Source organism: Callorhinus ursinus, unplaced genomic scaffold (assembly GCF_003265705.2).
Source record: "Callorhinus ursinus isolate GAN/ISIS: 27379988/994484 unplaced genomic scaffold, GSC_fseal_2.0 scaffold82, whole genome shotgun sequence".
Lineage (NCBI taxonomy): Eukaryota > Metazoa > Chordata > Mammalia > Carnivora > Otariidae > Callorhinus > Callorhinus ursinus.
The window spans coordinates 3,745,915-3,756,556 of NW_027397144.1; positions in this window are offsets into that span (position 1 = coordinate 3,745,915).

Genomic DNA, 10,642 nt, shown 5'->3' on the forward strand with positions numbered 1-10,642 from the left:
TGAGAACTCGGGGCCCCACTCCTCAGTGCGCCCCCAGAGAAAAGCAGTCAATCCCGTCTCCCCGGTCTCTGGCTGCACTCCGTGCTCACCCGGCCTGTGACCGAGCGTTGCTATCTCTGGCACCCAACCCCATGTGGAGTCTCCAAACCCAGCAGATCCCTGCGGTGTGCTCCCGCGCCGTTCCTCCCCGGGAAGGAAGGGGAGTCTCCCCGGATCTGCCGCCTGTTGGGTCCCTGCTGTAGGAGCAGTGGCCCGACTGGGCCGCGGATCACAGTTTATGGCAACCCCGAGCTGAGAGCCTGCGCCTCAGCTCCGTCTCTGCAGCCGGCTTCCCTGCTCCGATACCTGGGAGCTCTGCCACACTCAGGCACCCCCGGTCTTTCTGTGCCCCCAAGGGTCCTGAGACCACACGGTCCCGGGAGGATTCCACCCAATGCTTAGCCACTGGAGTGACGTCCCTCAGCGGAGTCTACTTCTAACAGTTCTGATTTTGTGCTTCGTGACTCTATCACTTGCCAGAAGGGGCAGGCGGAGGCCCCTCCCCCGCCGTCTATCCTCCCGAATATTGCCTCGGATTCACTTCTCCGTACGTCCTACCTTCCAGAAAGTGGTCGCTTCTCTGTTCAGATAGTTGTTGCTACTCTCCTCTTCAATCTCCTGTTGAGTTCGTAGGTGTTCAGTTTGGTTTGATCCCTATTCAGCTGAATTCCTGAGACCAGACGAAATCTAGGTCTCCTACTCCTCTGCCATCTTGCTCCGCCTCCTCCATGCTTTTTTCAAGCCCAGCTAGTATCTTTAAAATCATCATTCTGAAATCTATTTCCGACATTGTACTAATGTCCGTATTGAGTATGTCCCTGGCAGTCGGTAATGCCTCTTGTTCTTTTTGTTGAGGTGATTTTTTCCCTCTTGTCATTTTGTCCAGAGGAGAATAGATGAATGAGAGAACAAAATGCTAACAGGGTAACAACGTCCTCAGAAAATATGCTCTAAACAAATCAGAAAGAGTTGAAACCAGGGGAAAAGAAAGGGAAAGAAAGAAGAAAGAAAAAGATAAAAACAAACAAAAACAGAACAAAAGAAAAAAACAGAATATGATCAAATATGGTCAGGCTGGTGCATAGGTCAGTGCCACACACTAGATTTGCGGTGTATTTTGGTCTGTTAGAAGAAAGTTTCTCCTAAAATTTTAAAGGACGAAAAAACTTATATATGTACAAAAATAAGGGTTAATACAATGAAGCGATGGAATATGACTGTAAAGATGAAATATAAAAGATTTTATAAAAGGAATTGAAAAGATAAGAAGTGGCAGGAGACTAGAACAAAGGAAAACAATAGAGATTTAGGGTATATTTTGATCTGTTAGAAGAAACTGTATCTCAAAATTTTAAAGAGAGAACAACATTTTTATTTGCCAAAAATAAGGCTAACTACTATGAAGGGATAGAATATGACTCTAAAAATGAAAAATAAAAAAGCTTTTTTAAAAAGGGATTGGTAAGATGTTGGTTTAAAAAGGGAAAAAGGAATAATTCAAAAAAAAGACAGTTAAAAAAATTAACTTTGAAAGACTAAAGAATCTTGGTAAAGAAGCCATGAATTCTATGTGCAGTATTCCCCTAGCTCTGGAGTTCTGCCGTTCTCATTGTTCGGTAAACTTGGTCTTGGCAGGCCATTCTTGCTGGTCTTCTGGGGGAGGGGCCTGTTGCCATGGTTCCCAAATGTCTTTGCTGGAGGCGGAATTGCCCCGCCCTTGTTGGGGGCCGCGCTAAATCATCTGCTCGGGTTTGCTCTCGGGAGCTTTTGTTCCCTGCAAGCTTTCCATACAGTTTTGGAGAATGAGAGTGAAAATGGCGGTCTCCCAATCTCCGCCTGGAGAAGCTGGGAACTCAGGGCCCCGCTCCTCAGTGCGCCCCCAGAGAAAAGCCGTCAATCACTCCCGTGTCTCCGGTCTCCGGCCGCACTCCGTGCTCACACAGCCTGTGACCGAGCGTTTCTATCTCTGGCACCCGACCCCGTGTGGAGTCTCCAAACCCAGCAGATCCCTGCGGTGTGCTCCCGCGCCGCTCCTCCCGGGGGAGGAAGGGGAGTCTTCCCGGATCTACCACGTTTTGGGCCCCTGCTGGAGGAGAAGTGGCCCAACTGTGCCGCGGATCACAGTTTATGGCCACCCCGAGCTGAGAGTCCATGCCTCGGCTCCGTCTCTGCAGCCGGCTTCCCTGCTCTGATACCCGGGAGCCCTGCCGCACTCAGGCACCCCCAGTCTTTCTGTGACCCCAAGGGTCCTGAGGCCACACTGTCCTGTGAGGGTTCCACCCCCCGCTTAGCCACTGGAGTGACGTCCTTCAGCGGAGCCGACTTCTAAAATTTCCAATGTTGTGCTCCAGGGCTCTATCACTTGCCAGAAGCGGCAGATGGAGGGCCCCTCTGCCGCCATCTATCCTCCCGAATATCACCTTGGATTCACTTCTCCACACGTCCTACCTTCCAGAAAGTGGTCGCTTTTCTGTTCAGAGAGTTGTTGCTATTCTTTTCTTCGATCTCTTGTTGCGTTCGTAGGTGTTCAGAATAGTTTGATCCCTATTCAGCTGAATTCCTGGGACCAGACGAAATCCAGGTCTCCTACTCCTCTGCCATCTTGCTCCACCCCCTTGAGGGTCTTTCTAAGTGGAGGTTCCTCAAAAAGTTAAAAACAGAACTACCGTATGACCCAGCAATTGCATTATTGGATATTTACACCAAAGATACAGATGTAGTGACAACAAGGGCTGTATGCACCTCAATGTTCCTAGCAGCAATGTCCACAATAGCCAAACTGTGGAAAGAGCCAAGATGCCCTTCAACAGACAAATGAATAAAGAAGTTGTGGTTCATATATACAGTGGAATATTACTCAGCCAACAGAAAGGATGAATACCCAACATTTGCATCAACATGAATGGAACTGGAGCAGATTATGCTAAGCGAAATAAGTCAAGCAGAGAAAGACAATTATCATATAGTTTCAGTTATTTGTGGAATATAAGGAATAGGGTGGAGGATATTAGAAGGAAGGGGAAAAGGAAGGGGAGAATCAGCGGGGAGACGAACCATGAAGACTATGAACTCCGGGAATCTAACTGACAGTTTTGGGGGGGGGGTTGGTGAGCACGGTGATGGGTATTAAGGAGGGCACGTATTGCATGGAGCACTGGGTGTTATACACAAACAATGAATCATGGAACACTACATCAAAACTAATAATGTAGTGTATTGTGACTAACATAACATAATAAAAAATTATAATTAAAAAAAAGAACACTGAATTTGGAACCAGAAAAAAAAAAGGAGTAAATCTCCTGGTCCCTGGCCAATAATGCAGTTCCATATTGTTGAATAAGATCACTGCCTGGCTAATATCACTGAGTACCTTCTACATCCCGAGATTTGAGCCATATGTTTTAATGTTCTTCATTCTTTTTTTTAATAATTTTTTATTATGTTAATCACCATACATTACATCATTAGTTTTTGATGTAGTGTTCCATGAGTCATTGTTTGTGCATAACACCCAGTGCTCCATGCAGAATGTGCCCTCTTTAATACCCATCACCAGGCTAACCCATCCCCCCACCCCCTCCCCTCTAGAACCCTCAGTTTTTCAGAGTCCCTAGTCTCTCATGGTTCATCTCCCCCTCCGACTTACTCCCCTTCATTCTTCCCCTCCTGCTATCTTCATTCTTAATTTTCCCCATTGCTTTCACTCTAGTGACGCCAATCAAAAAAGAATGTGTTGAGGTGGGAAGGCTAACAAATTTATAGCTCCTAGTTATATGATTTCAAGCACATACACTCCTTAAGATTATTGTGGGTATTAAAGAGGGCACGTATTGAATGGAGCACTGGGTGTTATACGCAAACAATGAATCATGGAACACTACATCAAAAACTAATGATGTAATGTATGGTGATTAACATAACATAATAAAATTAAAAAAGAGATTATTGTATGTAGGAAATACTTATTCTTACCAGGGTGTTGGGAGCATTCAATGAGATAAAACAGATAAAGTACGTAACCCATTACATGGTCTACTGGAAATACCTAACAAACAACATTCTTCATATCTTCCTTTGTGAAAGTTAATCATGCAAATATTAGTTATTTTCATTATGTCACCAAGACTACATTACCTTTATTAATTTTTGCTTTTTTCTGAAGTTCTTTAAAATTTTTCAGTTGTCCCCAAATTATAATCCCAAGATAAATAGACCTGGTATTGATATTCCACTTAAATGACTTAAAAGATTTATTTAAAATAGTTTTTTTAAAGATTTTATTTATTTATTTGATAGAGACACAGCGAGAGAGGGAACACAAGCAGGGAGAGTGGGAGAAGGAGAAGCAGGCTTCCTGCCAAGCAGGGAGCCTGATGCAGGGCTTGATTCCAGGACACTGGGATCATGACCCGAGCCGAAGGCAGACGCTTAACGACTGAGCCACCCAGGTGCCCCTAAGATAGTTTTTCATTGACAAATTATATAACTACACATTTGATTTTTTTTTAAAGATTTTTTTATTTTTATTTATTCGAGAGAGAGAGAATGAGAGATAGAGAGCACGAGAGGGAAGAGGGTCAGAGGGAGAAGCAGACTCCCTGCCGAGCAGGGAGCCCGATGTGGGACTCGATCCCGGGACTCCAGGATCATGACCTGAGCCGAAGGCAGTCGCTTAACCGACTGAGCCACCCAGGCTCCCACATTTGATTTTTTTTTAAATTTTATTTTATTATGTTAGTCACCATACATCATTAGTTTTTTATTTTTTTTATTTTATTATGTTATGTTAGCCACGATACAATACATCATTAGTTTTTGATGTGGTGATCCACGATCCATTGTATTTGTATAACACCCAGTGCTCCATGCAGTACATGCCCTCCTTAATACCCATCACTGGGCTAACCCATCCTCCTCCCCCTCCCCTCTAGAACCCTCAGTTTGTGTCTCAGAGTCCATAGTCTCTCCTGGTTCATCTCTCCCTCAAATCCGCCCCCTTCAGTTTTCCCTTCCTTCTCCTAATGTCCTCCCTGCTATTCCTTATGTTCCACAAATAAGTGAAAACATATGATAATTGACCTTCTCTGCTTGACTTATTTCACTTAGCATAATCTCCTCCAGTCCCATCCATGTTGATGTAAAAGTTGGGTATTCATCCTTTCTGATGGCTGAGTAATATGCCATTGTATATATGGACCACATCTTCTTTATCCATTCATCTGTTGAAGGGCATCTCAACTCTTTCCACAGTTTGGCTATTGTGGACATTGCTGCTATGAATATTGGGGTGCATGTGGCCCTTCTTTTCACTACATCTGTGTCTTTGGGGTAAATACCCAGGAGTGCAATTGCTGAGTCATAGGGTAGCTCTATTTTTAATTTTTTGAGGCAGCTCCACACTGTTTTCCAAAGCGGCTGTACCAACTTGCATTCCCACCAACAGTGTAAGAGGGTTGCCCTTTCTTCACAATCTCTCCAACATTTGTTGTTTCTTTTCCTATCCATTTTTGCCATTCTAACTGGTGTAAGGTGGTATCTCAATGTGGTTTTGATTTGAATTTCCCTGATTTTTTTTAAAGATTTTATTTATTTATTTGACAGAGAGAGACACAGTGAGAGAGGGAACACAAGCAGCGGGAGTGGGAGAGGGATAAGCAGGTTTCCCGCAGAGCAGAGAGCCCGATGTGGGGCTTGGTCCCAGGACCCTGGGATCATGACCTGAGCCGAAGGCAGATGCTTAACCATTGAGCCACCCAGGCATCCCACACATTTGATTGTTAAAAATATTTGTTATAACTATAGGTCAATATTCCTGATGAATGTAAATGCAAAAGTTCTCAATAAAAAAAGTCCAGAAATGTACCCTCAACTCTATGGTCAATTAATCTTTGACAAAGCAGGAAAGAATGTCCAATGGAAAAAAGACAGTCTCTTCAACAAATGGTGCTGGGAAAATTGGACAGCCACATGTAGAAGAATGAAACTGGACCATTTCCTTACACCATACACAAAGATAAACTCAAAATGGATGAAAGACCTCAATGTGAGACAGGAATCCATCAACATCTTAGAGGAGAACCCAGGCAGCAACCTCTTCGACCTTGGCCACAGCAACTTCTTTCAAGACACATCTCCAAAGGCAAGGGAAACAAAAACAAAAATGAACTATTGGGACTTTATCAAGACAAAAAGCTTTTGCACAGCAAAAGAAACTGTAAATGAAACTATAAGGCAACCTAGAGAATGGGAGAAGATATTTGCAAATGACATATCAGATAAAGGGCTAGTATCCAAGATCTATAAAGAACTTATCAAACTCGGGGCGCCTGGGTGGCTCAGTTGGTTAAGCAGCTGCCTTCGGCTCAGGTCATGATCCCAGGATCCTGGGATCGAGCCCCGCATCAGGCTCCCTGCTCCACAGGAAGCCTCCTTCTCCCTCTCCCTCCGCTTGTGTTCCCTCTCTCGCTGTGTCTCTCTCTGTCGAATAAATAAATAAAATCTTAAAAAAAAAAAGAACTTATCAAACTCAACACCCCAAAAAACAAATAATCCAATCAAGAAATGGGCAGAAGACATGAACAGACACCTCTCCAAAGAAGACATCCAAATAGCCAATGGACACATGAAAAAAAAATGCTCCACATCACTTGGCATCAGGGAATTAAAAATCAAAACCACAATGAGATACCACTTAACACCAGTCACAATGACTAAAATGAACAAGTCAGAAAACGAGAAATGTTGGAGAGGTTGTGGAGAAAGGGGAACCCTCTTACACTGTCGGTGGAATGCAAGCTGGTACAGCCACTCTGGAAAACAGTAGAGAGACTCCTCAAAAGTTAAAAATAGAGCTACCCTATGACCTAGCAATTGCACTACTAGGTATTTACCCCAAAGATACAAATGTAGTGATATGAAGGGGCACCTGTACCACAATGTTTATAGCAGCAATGTCCACAATAGCCAAACTGTGGAAAAGCCCAGATATTCATTGACAGATGAATGGATAAAGAAGATGTGGTGTACACACACACACACACACACACACACACACACACACACACACCGTGGAATATTACTCAGCCATCAAAAAGGATGAATACTTACCATTGACATCGAGATGGATGGAACTGAAGGATAATATGCTGAGCAAAATAAGTCAATCAGAGAAAGACAATTATTATATGGTTTCACCCATATGTGGAATATAAGGAATAGTGCAGAGAATCATAGGGGAAGGGAGGGAAAACAGATTGGAAAGAAATCAGAGAAGGAGACAAACCATGAGAGACTCTTAACTAAAGGAAACAATGAGGGTTGTTGGAGGGGAAAGGGTGGGAGGATAAGGTAATTGGGTGATGAGCATTAAGGAGGGCATGTGATGTGATGAGCACTGGATGTTATACGCAACTGAGGAATTACTGAACTCTACATCTGAAACTAATGATGTACTATATGTTGGCTAATTAAATTAAAATAAGAAAATAAAAAAATAAAGTTGCATTAAAAAATACTGGCAAACATTGTTTTCATATAACACCCAGTGCTGCATGAGAAAACAATGAGTCGTGGATCACTACATCAAAAACTAATGATGCAGGGCACCTGGGTGGCTCAGTAGTTAAGCATTTGTTTTGGGCTCAGGTCATGATCCCAGGGTCCTGGGATCAAGCCCCACATCGGGCTCCCTGCTCCACGGGAAGCCTGCTTCTCTCTCTCCCACCGCCCCCCGACTGTTTCCTCTCTCGCTGTGTCTCTCTCTGTCAAATAAATAAAATCTTAAAAAACAAAACAAAACAAAACAAAACAAAAACTAATGATGTATGGTGACTAACATAACATAATAAAATAAAATTAAATTTAAAAAAATACTGGCACACTGAATTCAGTAGCACATTTAAAAGGATTATTCACATAACCAAGTGGTATTTTTTTCCTGGGATGCCTGAATGGTTCAACATTAGGGGCACTTGAGTGGCTCAGTGGGTTAAGCATCTGACTCTTGGTTTCAGTTCATATCATGATCTCAGGGTCCTGAGATCGAGCTCCATATTGGGTTCCATGCTCAGCATGGAGTCTGTTTGAGATTCTTTCTCCCTCTCTCTCTCTTCCCCTCTGCTCCTCCCTCACTCATGTTCTGTCTCAAATAAATAAATAAATAAAATCTTAAAAAAAGAATGTTTCAACATTCACAAATCAATGTGATACAACACATTAATAAAATGAAAGAAAAGAATCATTGATAATCTCAATAGACAGAAAAAGGATTTGACAAAATTCAACATCCATTTATGATAAAAACTCTTAACAAATTGGGCATAGAAGGAACATATCTCAATATTATAAAGGCCATATATGACTAGTCCACAGCTAATATTATATTCAGTGGTGAAAGGTTGAAAGCTTTTCTTCTAAAATCAAGAATAAGACAAGGTTGTCCACTATCCCCACTCCTATTCAACATAGTACTGGAAGTTCTAGCTAGAAAACTCAGGCAAAAAAAAAGAAATAAGAGGTATATCAGAATTGGAAAAGAAGAAGTAAAACTGTCTCTATTTGCAGATGGCATAATTTATATATAGAAAATCCTAGGCCCAACCAACAACCTGTTAGATCTAATCAGCAAATTCAGTAAAGTTACAGGATATAAAATTAACATACAAAAATCAGTAGCATTTCTATACACCAACAGTAAAATTTCTGAAAAAGAAATAAAGAAATCGATACCTTATTTATTTATTTATTTATTTATTTATTTATTTATTTATTTTACATCATTAGTTTTTGATGTAATGTTCCATGATTCATTGTTTGCATATAACCCCCAGTTCTCCATGCAGAATGTGCCCTCTTTAATACCCATCACCAGGCTAACCCATCCCCCCACCCCCTCCCCTCTAGAACCCTCAGTTTGTTTTTCAGAGTCCATAGTTGCTACCTTTTTAAATAACATAAAAACAATAAAGTATCTAGGAGATGAGTTTAAAATTAAAATTTAACTAAGGAATGAAAGACTTCTGCATTGAAAATTACAGGACATTGATGAAAGAAGCCAAAGAAAACACATATAAATGGAAAGGTACCCCATGGTCATGGATTGGAAGAATTAATATTGTTAAAATGTCAATACTGGCAGGAGACATCCATTGAGTTAAAGCAATCCTTATCAAGATCCCAATTGCATTTTTTTCCCCAGAAGTAGAAAAAACACTCCTAAAATTTATATGGAACCACAAAAGATCCTGAATAGCTAGAGAAATCCTGGGAAAAAAGAACAAAGCCAGAGGCATCACACTCCCTGATTTTCAGCTGTGCCATAAAGCTGCAGTCATCAAAACAGTATGGTATGGGCATAAAAACAGACAAATAGACCAATGGAACAGAATGAAGAGCCCAGAAATAAGTCCAGTCACATATGGTCAACTAATATTGGCAAGGGAGCCAACAATACTCAGTAGAGAAAAGATGTACATGTAAGACCTGAAACTCAAAAATTCCTAGAGGAAAACAGCAATAAAGCTCCTTGGTGTGGGTCTTGTTAATGATTATTTGGATATGACACCTAAAGCACAAGCAACAAAATCAAAATAAAGAAGTAGGACTACATTAAACCAAAAAGCTTCTGTACTGCAAAAGAAAATATCAAAATGTGAAAAGACAACCTACATGGGAAAAAATATTTGCAAACCATATAAAATTGACCCTTGAACAACATGGTGGTTGAGGGTATTGACCTCTTGTGTAGTCAAAAATCCATGTATAGCTTTTGACTCCCCCCAAACTTAATGATGAATAGCTTACTGTTGACCAGAATAGCCTTACTGTTAACATAGTTGATTAATACATATTTTGTATGTTAAAGTATTCTTTTTTACTATATTCTTACAATAAACTAAGCTAGAGAAAAGAAAATGTTATTAAGAAAATCATAAGGAAGTAACAATATATTTACAGCAGTTTAAGCCTGTGTTGTTCAAGGGTTACCTGTATCTGTTATGGGGTTAATATCCAAAATACATAAAGAACTTATACAACTCAATAGCAAAAAATAATAACCCAATTAAAAAATGAGGAAAGGACCTAAATAGACATTTTTCCAAAGAAGATATATGAAAGGCCAGCGGATACATGAAAAGTTACCCAACATCATTAGTCATTTGGGAAATGCAAATTTAAACCACAGTGAGATATCACCTCACACTTATTAGGATGGCTACTATTAAAAAGACAAATGATAACATGTGCTGGCAAGAATGCAGAGAAAAAAGAACACTGGTGCACTGTTGATGGGAATATAAATTGGTACAGCTATTATGGAAAACTGCATAGAAATTTGAAAGATGTATAGCTACCATATGACCCAGCAATCTAATTTTTACATATGTATCCAAAGGAAATTAAGTCAGTATTTCAAAGAGACATCTGTACTCCTATGTTTATTGTAGCATGACTCACAATAGTCAAGACATGGAAACAACCATGTGTCCATCGATGGATAAATGGATAAAGAAAATGTGAGTAGATATGTCTATTTGTGTGTACACACACACACACACACACACACACACACACACAATAGAATATTGTTCAGCCTTAGAGT